This window comes from Montipora foliosa, chromosome 7 (genome assembly GCF_036669935.1).
Source record: "Montipora foliosa isolate CH-2021 chromosome 7, ASM3666993v2, whole genome shotgun sequence".
Classification (NCBI taxonomy): Eukaryota; Metazoa; Cnidaria; class Anthozoa; order Scleractinia; family Acroporidae; genus Montipora; species Montipora foliosa.
Window position 1 is genome coordinate 23,076,446 of NC_090875.1, and position 12,500 is coordinate 23,088,945.

Below are 12,500 nucleotides of genomic sequence, written 5' to 3' on the forward strand. Positions count from 1 at the left end.
ATATCACAAGAACAACAAATGATAACGCTGCCGCTGAAACAACGAAAGTAACAAGCATAAAAAACACAGCCAACTTATTAACACAATGTCCTCCTTTCTTGTGTGAAGAACCCTTTGACAAAGACGTAGAGCTGCGACTTGAACGATGGGAAATAGCTTCATTGGCCTTCTTGTGCTTCGGATGTCGCGGCGGCAAAGATGGCGATGGGATTGGCGTCGTTGATTCGTAAAGACCATTCTCTTTTCTTCTTGAGCGCGTAGAAAAGGCACTTGTTATGCTATCATAGTCATTGCCATAATCCGGACCCTCTACTCCTTTTTCAAATGCGCTGTTCATATGTACCTCGCCTCCATAGGAGGTTGACAATGTGGACGAGGTATTGGACGCAAGGCTTCGTACGCTTCCTATACTCAAACATGGTGATCCAGGCACAATAAGCCTTTGTACCATTGGAGAATGTGACATGGTTTTTTGCTCGAAAGAACGTTCTCTGCAACTGAGTGACCTTGTATCTCTGCAAAGTATCTCACTTTTAACTTTACCTTTTTCACCGCCTACGCAATAATGAATGTATCGCGTCTTTATGCCTCTCAACACCCAAATGTTTGGCGTAAGTAAAGGGATTAAATAAAGCAATATGAGCGTTTTTGGTTTCTCCCTCATGAGGTGACCTATAGATTTGCGTAGGAACAATGCAGTGAAGAGTGACAGCTAACGTGATACGGGAATAACGCGTGTCACAATTATCCCGCATTGGATAGTTGCCCCCTTCGACAAGGCACGTAAACAATCCCGTTTCCGCGTGGCGCAATTTGTATACGTTTATTTATCTCTCCCAGATGGCGAAAAATATCATGGGGACGGTGAGCTGCATGATAAAATCACGCTGAAACGCGAAAGCTTAAAATAGCTAAAACTGAATTAGTTCATTTTGTCAATCAAAACGAGGAATGACCGTGTCATGGGTACAAGGCCCATTTATAAAATAATTAGGATAGTACGCGCACTCTCATTGGTCAATAGCTGTGTTTTGATGAGAGTATGGACATCACGCGAATTTTGGTGGTGTTGTCAGACACGCGTTTTAATTGGCTGGTAGGAAATATGAGCGTGTATCAATTGAAGAAAATCTGTTTCAATAGCCTCATCTAAACACTTAAGGGAGTTGGGAGAATTCGAGACAGTTATGCAAAGCCGAGACGCAGTCACGTTTCATTTTAACTGGTAAAGTTTTGATGTTTCAGACCATTGAAAACCCCGTAAAATTCATTTGCGACTTTATTGTACCAGTACACGAGCTCTCCCGAAAAAGAAGTCGTCGTAAACTCGGCAAAGTTTAACTTGTTGAACGTGCAGATCATTATCTTTACAGTGTCTCAGCACTTTTGATTAAAAACCCCTCACCCCACATCTATACGCTGTTGATGCCTGTTTTAAATTAAATATGACATAGAACATGATTTCCTTTCTTCTGGTTTCAGGATTCACAAATACGGCTTATTTTTTCTTTCTTTCTTTTTGTTTTGAAATCTAAAAAAATACATATGGGCCCTTGTTTCCTTTTTTCCGGTTTAAATTGCTCATACTCGTTTGTCCCTCACAGTGGCCCTGAGAACTGTATTATTGGGTGCTATCAACATTTTATATTACACAAACATAGTGTTTTCTAAATCAACAACCGTCTTTTGATTTTTCTTATTGCCGGATGCTTAGTCCAACTCCATCTTTGTACTTACGCTTCGACCAGCACCAGGAAAAGCGTAGTCTTCACTTACGGCTGATTTGGGTGCAAAGCCTTTTTAAGGTGTCACCGCTAAAATTACAACATTTCCAGGAGAGAATAATTCAGACCCCAACACAGGAATGTTTATGCCATACTTTTCGCGAATAATGCGCGTAGAATTTTTGAAGACTTAACGGGTTGTGTGAAACGTGCGCCTACCGTTTTGTATAGTTCTTATCCGAGAGGACACGAAAGTCTAACCAGTTACAGGGGAAATGACTCGGGGTGAAATGACAAATACAGCACTTTCTCCTCGATTTAAAACTTGAGTGTTGGGACCGACGTTGTATGACCCCGTTTGATGCTCAACTAACTGAGCAAAATCAGACACTCGCATATCTCATCAATAACTTGATTCAAAGATATTTCACGTCGTTATGTCGTTTTTTACGCAAGGTGAAGAATTCTTCAGTGGCCGGTTTATGAAATCACGATGTGCTAAAACTGAGCAGGAAATGTGGTATAGCAATTTTCAAGTACAAAGGGCTGTAGGTTTCCAACGAAAATATACAGAGGGAAATGAACACGGAAATTTGCCAACCAGATGTGCGCAAGCTTGATTATTTTTCTTTACAAGTACGTACGTTATAGGTTTCGACTGCCCCCCAAACAGAAGCTCATGATTGGTAATAGGCTTTTGGCCAAAACTAACAACTGCTAACCAAATCGAGACCGAAAGAAAGGGCCTTAGCAATACAACTTTCATAGCCTGAGCAAAACAGAGAATCTGATGCATCGATGCAAGTTAGCCTTCTGTTCTCATAAATACGATTTTGAGTTCATGTTCCACACAGACGGCTATTAATAACTCGTCGACTGACGAGGGCCTCCCAGGATGGGAGTGGGGGGGGGGGGGGGGGGGTCCTTGTTTCCTTTAAAAATTTGATCGCTGAGTTTCCTTGCTCCCAAAACTAGTTCAAAACTTGTTCCCAGCTTTTTGATCCATATAAAGTGGTTTATGTTCCCTTGTTCCCCAGTTCAAATTGATCATGTTTCCTTGTTTCCCAAAACCCCTGGGAGACCCTCAATGATAAAACTGAACTTTTAATGGTCAGAAAAAAGCAAGGAGAACTCGCGTAACCTTTGGAAAACATCTAATTTCAGTAAGCCTAACTTGGGCCGTTATTCTCACATGATCATTTCATTAAGACTCCTACATAATGAGATTCCTGGTACGTCACAACAGACATCACAAAGTGTCACAAAGTGTCCCGCTCTTTAAGTCTCGCAAAACTGTTACTATTTTTTTAAGGATTAAGGTTGGGGGACACTTTGTGATGTCTATTGTGAAGTGCCATGAATCTCATTATGTCGGAGTATTGGACAACCCTCCAAACAGCCTCCTCCATGGAAGACAAACTTGTTAACTAACGGGGGTAGTGAGGGGAAAACTGGGGAGAGAGAAGTGCTGTTGGCCCCATTCTCCCGCTCGGTTCACCATCGTCAATGTTCCCCCATCATTAGTACAAAATTTGAGCATGCACAAATGCATTAACGTGGAAAAGGTAGCGGAACCTCTTGACATCATCTCCCTCGGACGCAGAGTTCCTTCGCCGCTTTCTACTATGAACCTCGCCTCCCGGTAGGGCATTGACGGAGATGTGACAAATCCCACGCCTACGCACAGCTCCAAACTGCCCTTGTCAATTTAACGTAAGAATTCCATGGCTTATATATTCAAGGGAATAGTCATTTTATCTGTGATATGGTGAGCAATGAAGTCGCAGATTACAAAGTGTGCGCACGCGCCCTGCTAAAGGTAACATACAGACATGCTTGCTTGCATAAACTTTATTTCATCTCGAATTTCAGAATAACCACAAGAGCTAATATCTTCGAAACATTACATTTACAGCTAAAATACATAGCATATACAGGTACATACTAAATACACAATATAAGATATATAAATTAACAAGAAAAGCTGCTGTACAAAATGCCATCCTCGATTCTCTTTTAAGGACGGAGCCTACTATTGTTATTGCGCATATGTTTTGCGCATCTCAAGATACTCATATTTCCTATCGATGATGCTTACCAATACAGGGTTATTTTTTTCGCGGTTTAAAATTATGTAGGAAAAGTAGATCTTAGTAAGTACTATTGGTATCCAAAAATAAAATTGGCGGCAACCATGCATTTTTTAGAGATCATTAAGCTTTAATTTGAGGCAGAGTGCCATACATGGCTCTGTATTTTAAAGCTTTTTACAAATTTTGTTGATTTATTATGTTCGGAAAATGCGTGGTTTTTGATTTCAATTATGACACTTGTTAAGATCTACATTTCCTGCATAATCATAAACCGGGGCAAAAATACCTTTGAATTAGTAGGCACCGTCCTTAAAACCAGTAAAATTAGTGGTACGGGTATGCGATAAAATCAGGTAGCGCATTTCGCAACTTAGCTGATACGTTAGAAAAAGAACTAAGTCCATAACTGCTTGTTTTAGGTTTATTGAGGGACAGAATGTAATTTTCGCGAAGATCATGCATAAGAAGATTTTCAAGGCGATTAATGCGCTTATTGCATAGAGATGAGCAGTTTGACTTAAGTGGTAAGAGGACAGGTAATTTGCAAATATAAATCTCAGTATTCTCTTATTTACGTTATACCCTTTGCTTGACAAGAAATTACGAAAGGCCAGTTTTTTTGTTACGAGGATAACATCGAAAAAAAGCACTACTTTGTTGCGAGTTTTCTAGAGTAAAAATTTATTCAGAAATCAAAAGTCTACGTTAACAGCACACACCAGGGTTACTCCTTAGTATCTGGCTAGACATCTTCTTCTCACTACTTTTTCCTCTGGCCGCGCTTTCGCCATTTGATGAGGGCCAGTCTCGTGCTTCTCAAGTTGCCTCCTTTATGGCCAAAAAGAATTCTGGGTAATTCTGCCATTCCACGACAAGGGAAGCACCCCGATTCTCATTTCATTGATTTTTTACAAGTGTCGGGTCACCAAGTCCTACCAGCAAAATACAGCACTGATTGAAGTTTTTAGCTTTCAAAACTTGCCCAAATTGTATCGGTAGGTCCTGGATTTCGTCCACAGATCTAGAAAGGCCTGAGAGATAACTTTCCTCGTGAACCGCCATGTTTACAACAGAGCATTTAAGGCGTCCCAGACTCCCAGTCTGCATGAAACAATCTCTCACCTCTGTGTCGAGAAGACCAGACATGCGCTCTTCTTACCTTACGAGTTTACTGATGCCTGTAGAATCAGTTCAACTGAAATATCAATTACTTGTAAAAACTAGCCAGCATCTTAATTCTCGGTTTTCACATGACGTCACGACCGCCATGTTGGTGCCCAAAACAAAGAAAAGGCGGCCATGTTGGTGCCCCGACCAAACCCTGCGGGAATTTAACTCTATTATTATGCAAACGCTTCCTTTTGTTTTCGTTGAAAAACAAGGCTGTTAATCACGTGAGTGAAAACCAGCAATTGTTTTTGGTAGGCTACGTATCGGAAAGCCATAACATTTGCGCATGCGCGGACGGAGTGTTTGAACAAGAGAGAAAAACGCAGTACCTCCAGACACCGGCGCTGGAGCGTCGTACCAAACGAGTCATCCCGGGATTTCGGCCCGTGCGATCGCTTTTGGACGCAGTTGGCCCTTCGCTGCTTTCTGCTACCGACCTTGCCTCCCGGTACGGCATTGAGGGAGAGATATGTCGGCCCCTAAACCATATGTGACAAATCCCACGCCTACTCACAGCTCCAAACCGCCCTTGTCAGTTTAACGTAAGAATTCGATGGCTTATATATTCAAGGCAAAAGTCATTTTCTCTTTCATATGGTAAGCACTGAAGTCGCAGATTACAAAGTGTGCGCATGCGCCCTGCTAAAGGTAACACACAAACATGCATGCATGTTTCAGAATAACTACAAGAACTTTATATCTTCGAGACATTACATTTACAGCTAAAATACATAGCATATACAGGTTCATAACTAAACACACAATATTTAAAGATAACTGTATTAATTAACAAGAAAAGCCGCTGTACAAAATGCGACCCTCGATTCTCTTTTAAAACCAGTTAACTCAGTGGTACGGATAAAATCAGGTAGCGCGTTTCGCAGCTTAGCTGATACGTTAGAAAAAGAACGAAGACCATAACTGCTTGTTTTAGGTTTATTGAAGGACAAAATGTAATTTCCGCGAAGATCATGCATAAGAAGATTTTCAATGCGCTTATTGCATAGAGATGTAGAGTTTGGCTTATTAAGTGGTAAGAGGACAGGTAATTTGCAAATATAAATCTCAGTATTCTCTTATTTACATTCTACCCTCTGCTTGACAAGAAATTACGAAAGGCCAGTTTTTTCGCTACAAGGATAACAGCGAAAAAAAGCACTACTTTGTTGCGAGTTTTCTAGAGTAAAAACTTCTTCAGAAATCAAAAGTCTACGTTAACAGCACACACCAGGGTTACTCCTTAGTATCTGACTAGAGATCTTCTTCTCACTACTTTTCGCTCCGGCCGCGGTTTAGCCATTTGATGAGAGCCAGTCTCGTGCTTCTCAAGTTGCCTCCTTCATGGCCAAAAAGAATTCTGGGTAATTCTGCCATTCCACGACAAGAGAAGCCACCCGATTCTCATTTCCTTGATTTTTTATGTGTCGGGTCACCCAGTCCTACCAGCAAAATACAGCACTGATTGAGGTTTTTAGCTTTCAAAACTTGCCCAAATTGTATCGGTAGGTGCTGGACTTCGTCCACAAAAAGGCCAGAGAGACAACTTCACTCGTGAACCGCCATGTTTACAACAGAGCATTTTTGGCGTCCCAGTCTGCGTGAAACCACCTCTCACCTCTGTCTCGAGAAGACCAGACTCGCGCGCTTCTTACCTTACGAGTTTATGCCTGTAGAATCTGTTCAACTGAAATGTCAATTCCTTGTCAAAACCAGCTAGTATCTTAATTATTTTTGGTAGGCTACATATCAGAGAGCCAGAACATTTACGTACGTGCGGACCTAATGTTTGAACAAGAGAGAAAAACGCAGTACCTGCAGACATGGCGCTGGAATGTCGTACCAAACGAGTGGAGAATTTCAATCCCAAAATGAAAATTAGTGTGAACGTCGATAAGGGCTAATGCTGTGGCGGCAACGGCGAGTAAAGCGCATCGCAACTTCCCAAATAACCTCTTATTAATGGCCACCTGAATCAACGACTCATGAAATTTTATCTGGAGTCAAAAGGTCATAAAACTTGATCCTTATGGAACGTCCATAATTATTCGGGGCGCATGTTTTATTTCAAAAATATTGTTTCCATAAATGACAAACAGCTGGTACGACTGATCGACAGGGTATGGATTACAGTAATATCATTCCCATATTGAACTGAGATTGCGAAGTTTGTGGCACAATATAAAAACGATCAGGTATCATATAATGCCCCCCCCCCCTCCCACCCCACAACTGCCACCTTAGCCGCAACTACCACTTTCTTCTGTCCCCAAGGTGACCGTTGAGGAGAGGTACGACTTTAGAATATTTTGCTAGATGAAAACGTAGACATTCTTTTCTTCGTAGTATTGGCTCTAAATTATGAGACCCCCTGGGGGTTTTGGGGAATAAGGGAACGTGGCTAATTTGAACAGGGGAACAATGACAAATATCTTAGGGAACAAGGGAACATAAAAGGGGATCAAAAAGCTTTGAGCAAGTTTGAAAGTTATTTCAGAACAAGGGTACACAAGCAAATTTTTAAAGGGAACAGGCGACACGAGGACCTTCCCCTAACCCTAACCATAGGTTTAGAGGGAACCGGGGAACAAGGACCCCCTTAACCCCAACCCTAATATAACTTTAAAATAGAAAATATCCTGCAAAGGTTGGTCAAGACAACGTGAACATAGGCGTTGTTGCTTGCAATATTTCGGCTGGCCAACACCAGCCTTCTTCAGGTTTATTGAATGGATAAATGCTAGTAACAAGATCTTTATATTTACCGGAAATGACATAAAAATGCTACGTGATGTGTTATAAAAACGGAAATGCATAAAAAAGAGGAGAGAGAATAATACATGATAACAAGATGAAAAAAACAAAAGAAAATTAAAAGGTAGCTAAACTAAATTACATTTCATCTCTTCTGTTAAGGCCTGCAGGCTCCAGTGTTTTTCCTCTGTGTATGAGGAATGCCTCACGAGCCTTTCTGATGGAGTCACGACTAGTGTGTAGTTGTTCGAGCGGTATAAGGATCATGTGATCCTCCGCGTGACCACTGATCAGGAAGTGTCGTGAAACCGCAGTGGGGGTATAACTACAAAAGGGGCTTATAATAACGCGGAGGATCACTCCTCTTTTTTATGCATTTCCGTTTTTATAACACATCACGTAGCATTTTTATGTCATTTCCGGTAAATATAAAGATCTTGTTACTAGCATTTATCCATTCAATAAACCTGAAGAAGGCTGGTGTTTGCCAGCCGAAATATTGCAAGCAACAACGCCTATGTTCACGTTGTCTTGACCAACCTTTGCAGGATATTTTCTATTTTAAAGTTTTTTATGGTGTGGTTACGATCTATTTTGATCCAACGTAGAGCAAGTTTTGATCGTACACGGTTTTTGCAGTGGTTTAATCCTTAAAAAGTTATAACTTTAAAGGGAACTGGGGAACAAGCAACACCTCCCTTCCCCCCTCCCCGGCAGGGCATCGATTTATGCCTTCGGCTAATTGGATAATTGGACAATTTTGTAAAGTTCAATCAAGAGAATGCAATGTTTCTTTCTTGGCACATACGCATTTCACAAACTCCAAAATTCCAGTGAGTTTCACATGAAAGACAATTTATACAAGCTCTTTAAAACTTATTAGCCTGCTTCTTATTTGTGCAATATGAATAACCACGATCAACATGGTATGATGAAGCTCGCTATTGGTGTCATTGTCTCATTGTCCTCACAGAACGGTACAGAGTGTCACGGCGGCCATGTTGGAAGAGACAAAAGAAACAACGTCCAAGTCAGAGGAGTGAAATATTCCTTTGGGAATTCAACCCTATTTTTAGGAAAATTATTCCTTTTGTTTTGGTATGCAGATATGGCTGCTAGTCACAAGATCAAAACGCTTCGATTCTACATTTACGCAAGTTGCTTGCGCTCATAGCGCAAGTGGAAACCAGGCTCTTGTGCGTCAATTGGGAACGGGAACGTGAAGGGCTTCGTAAGAGAACCTGTAAATGAAATCGATCAAGCACTGTCAAATCCCTATCTTTTAATTTTTTTTGTCTCTTGCCTACATATACGAACTTCAGATGTTTTCTAAACAGAAGAATATTCTAAAAGCAAAACAAAATCTTATTTAAAACGGCAGATCTGCAAGAGTTAGACAACGTTCGCCGGCAGTACACTGGGGATGACGCTGCCAGATGTTTTTCGTGGATTCTGGGACTACACCTGTTTGTGATGGTGCGGGGCTGTTCCTGGTTCATTGCACAAATCTCCTTCACAGCAAGTGAATGTACAGGCTGTTGGTGATGATCCCATTTGGGTACAAGCTGCAATTTGAAATATTTCAGATTTTATGCGAGCTACGATTTGCCAATGGTTCTCGTGAAGTATAATTTGATTGGCTCTACATCCAAGCCAAAAACAAAATACTAAACAATTGAAACAATGACTTAGACTTAAAAACAATAGAAGCTGTTCAATGCCAAACAAGAGCAGGTTACGAGAGCTGTTACATTACCGATGGTTTCCAACCAATCTATTGAAGACATGTCAAGAAATGCAGTTAAGTGATCTATGGAGAACGAGGTGACAGTGACGTAATGCGAAAATGCTGGTGGACGAATAAAATAGCGGTGATGACATCTGCATGAAAACCATCTATTCTATGCAACAGACTACAAAATTTGATGGGTTTCAATTAACTCGATTACCAACACAACTGAACAGTTACAGTGTATCTATTTAATAATAGTACAAGACGCCCAATACGCCATTTACACGTGGTGTGCCTGTGGCATAACGAGTAGTTTTTGAAAGAGAAATTTGATGTATTGCATTAAGGAAGTGAGCCTATCGCTGATGATGTTTCCAACTCATTTGTTCACTTATTTTCAAAATATGGCAAATTGACAAATCACTGCCATGTGACTTACCGCAAACGTTTTTAATTGCGGCTATACTTACGATTGGCTGGGCTTGATTCTGGGCATAACAACGAATAAGTGCAGTTTCTCATAGTCATGGACATTTGGTCTTGCTTCATGATAAATGTCACACAACGATCTTCCAATGCATCACACACTCTGGTGGGAGTGTTAACATCACCACAGGGAGACCTTTCATCACCGCACATGTAACACTCGAGAGAGTTAACTGTAAAGTAAACAGAGTAGTAAAGTAAAGTAACCATATTTAACGTCGATAACTCGTAACAGTAATTGAATTGACAAACCTGAGTTTGACGGTGCGCTCATTTTACTCCCCCCTCTCCATCAGTGCTCCGTTTTACGGGTATTTAAAGCTATTTAGAGAGCCTGTGCTCGATTTTAGCAAGTCTCAACCAGGTGATTGGGACTTGTAGGTGGCTGAGACTTGCTTAAATCGAGCCCAGGCTCTCTAACGACAAAGTTTTAATCCGCACCCTTTTTCTCCGGGAGAGAGGACATGGGAAAGAGGTTGTGTGTGAGATGATTCAGTGCTGAAAAAGCTTTTTCTCGGTGGGGACATTAAGGAACGTTTCAAATAAGCATAACTGTACATGTTAGGAAATCCGAGGGCCTGAGAAGGAGTATAGTGCAATTATAAATTAGTTGGGGATTACCATAGACAATCGAAAACAATATATCTTCTGTCTTCTTGTAGCGGTATCGTTTTAAGCAGCAGGCACAAAACAATGCTTGCTGTTGAAAAGATGTATTTTTTCGATGGTGACTGTGACACTCAGAAAAAATCCGGGCCCTCCTATATAAAAGTCGAGCCAATTGCCCTATGCAAATGATTGTACGAGTATTCTAGAATGAGAAGTCGCCTTCAAATTTAGTGTTCTAACCATTGTGCCAGGCTGCCATTAGCAAGAGAGATTGAGAGAGGGAGCAGACTGGTTTTTCTGCAAGAGGTGCAGTAAAGTTGCAAAATAATCTCATCTGATGCATATTAGGTAATCGATCCCTTTACAGAACATTGGACTCGGGAACGAGACATAAAGAATTTTATAACTTTTTATGCCTTAGTGTATGCATAACCCTGAATCAAACTCCCACCGAAATACTAAAACTTGCGAATCGACTTACCTTGCGGTATGAAGCAAACAGTCATAAAGGTGAATACGAAGAGAGGCAGGACTTCCATCTTTAGGAAGAATGATGAGAACACTTGCGAATGTAATAGAATCAATTGGCAAAACGCAAGAGGTACATCGCATTGGGTCCGGCTGTAATGTGGAGGTATTTTTAGAATCGCTCAGTGGCCGTTGATTGGCAAAAACCAACGCGTCATTAATGGGCGGGCATGATTTTAATTTGCCCCGCGATGTGAAGAGCAACAAGGGCAAATAAAAAATCATGCGGCAACCACTGGCAAAAGTGTTGATGCCTTTCCTGACAAGAATTATAGGGTCCTCATTCATTTAAGTGTTTCATTATCATTTTGCTTGAATGAAAAAGCAAAAATGCACAAATCTGTCAGTCCATCTAGTTTTTTAATACAGTTTCTTGCAGTTAAAAATCTGGGTTAGACAATTAACGCGAATGTTCTATGGGATATAGGGTTACCCGCATGGATAGAATGCAAACGTGAGAGGGCACCTTAAGTGATCTTCTGTCCAACAAACAGATTTAATTTCCAATGATAAATAACTTGCCGTTTCGGAAATTCCAAAAGCTTATGAGCGCGTAGGGATAAAGACATGCAAATATTGAATTACAAAAGAGTGCGAATAGGAATCAAGGAGGTAGACTCTGTCGCGGGGAGAGGGACAATTCGCCAACGTTTAAAATCTTAGTGGATTGCAGAATCATTAAGATGTCATAAGGCATGAGTGAAAAAACGAAGACGGCCGTTAACCCCACCACCCACTATCTTCAAAATTAACAAGGCATAGATAACCGTTCATCCAGATAGTGCTTTCTTGATTGTAATTTACAGTATCATTGTTTGGAGAGATTAACGACCACGTTGGAAAAGTCAGTCGGTGAAATCTTATCTCATTTGATGATGTTGACTCTTGTATACAAGTATATAGTTCATGTTAATTTTTGGTAAGGTCAGACGTTTTTTTATCCATGTAATGGGATATGCGCATTCTGTTCTTCCATTCAACAACTAGTAGCATGACGATCGCCACACAGCTTGCGCCTTGCGAGGGCAGTTTAGGGTCAGATACATTATGCCGGCATAATTTTGAGCATAATACTATGGATGGAGCATCAAGCATAATGCCGGCATAATAGGTCTTTTTTTCTGCAAAAATATTAAAAAGCAAGGAAAAACCATAAAAACGATCTCGTGAATCCATTTTTCATGAAATCGTAACGATTGTGTCAAAGGATTTCATATTCCACAGGCTTGGCTGCTTATTCAGGGCCTGGTTGCCTATTTATGCCAGGTTGCTAAGCTCTGTGAGCTTTGTTTATTGGCTGCCAGCAATTCGATGAACGTTGATTTGACTGGCTCGGAGCCATCAGAACTAGTAGAAGGTGCTTCTACTCGGCTAACACGGGATGCTTTATCCCAATTAAGAAGTCCA

General features: G+C 40.9%; 1 protein-coding gene across 1 annotated transcript in view; it reads right to left on the reverse strand.

Annotated features, from left to right (window-relative positions):
* Window positions 1-9,000: 9,000 nt before the first annotated feature.
* The window catches only part of LOC138011415 (VWFA and cache domain-containing protein 1-like), a 39,641-nt gene continuing 36,141 nt past the window's right edge, over window positions 9,001-12,500 (reverse strand). Inside the window, exons 15-17 of the mRNA XM_068858397.1 lie at window positions 11,047-12,500; window positions 9,941-10,129; window positions 9,001-9,303 (exon numbers count right to left, since the gene is read on the reverse strand). The exon at window positions 11,047-12,500 is cut by the window's right edge and continues 3,022 nt beyond it. The gene's annotated coding sequence lies outside the window, so the exon portion shown is untranslated. The remainder of the gene's footprint in view (window positions 9,304-9,940; window positions 10,130-11,046) is intronic.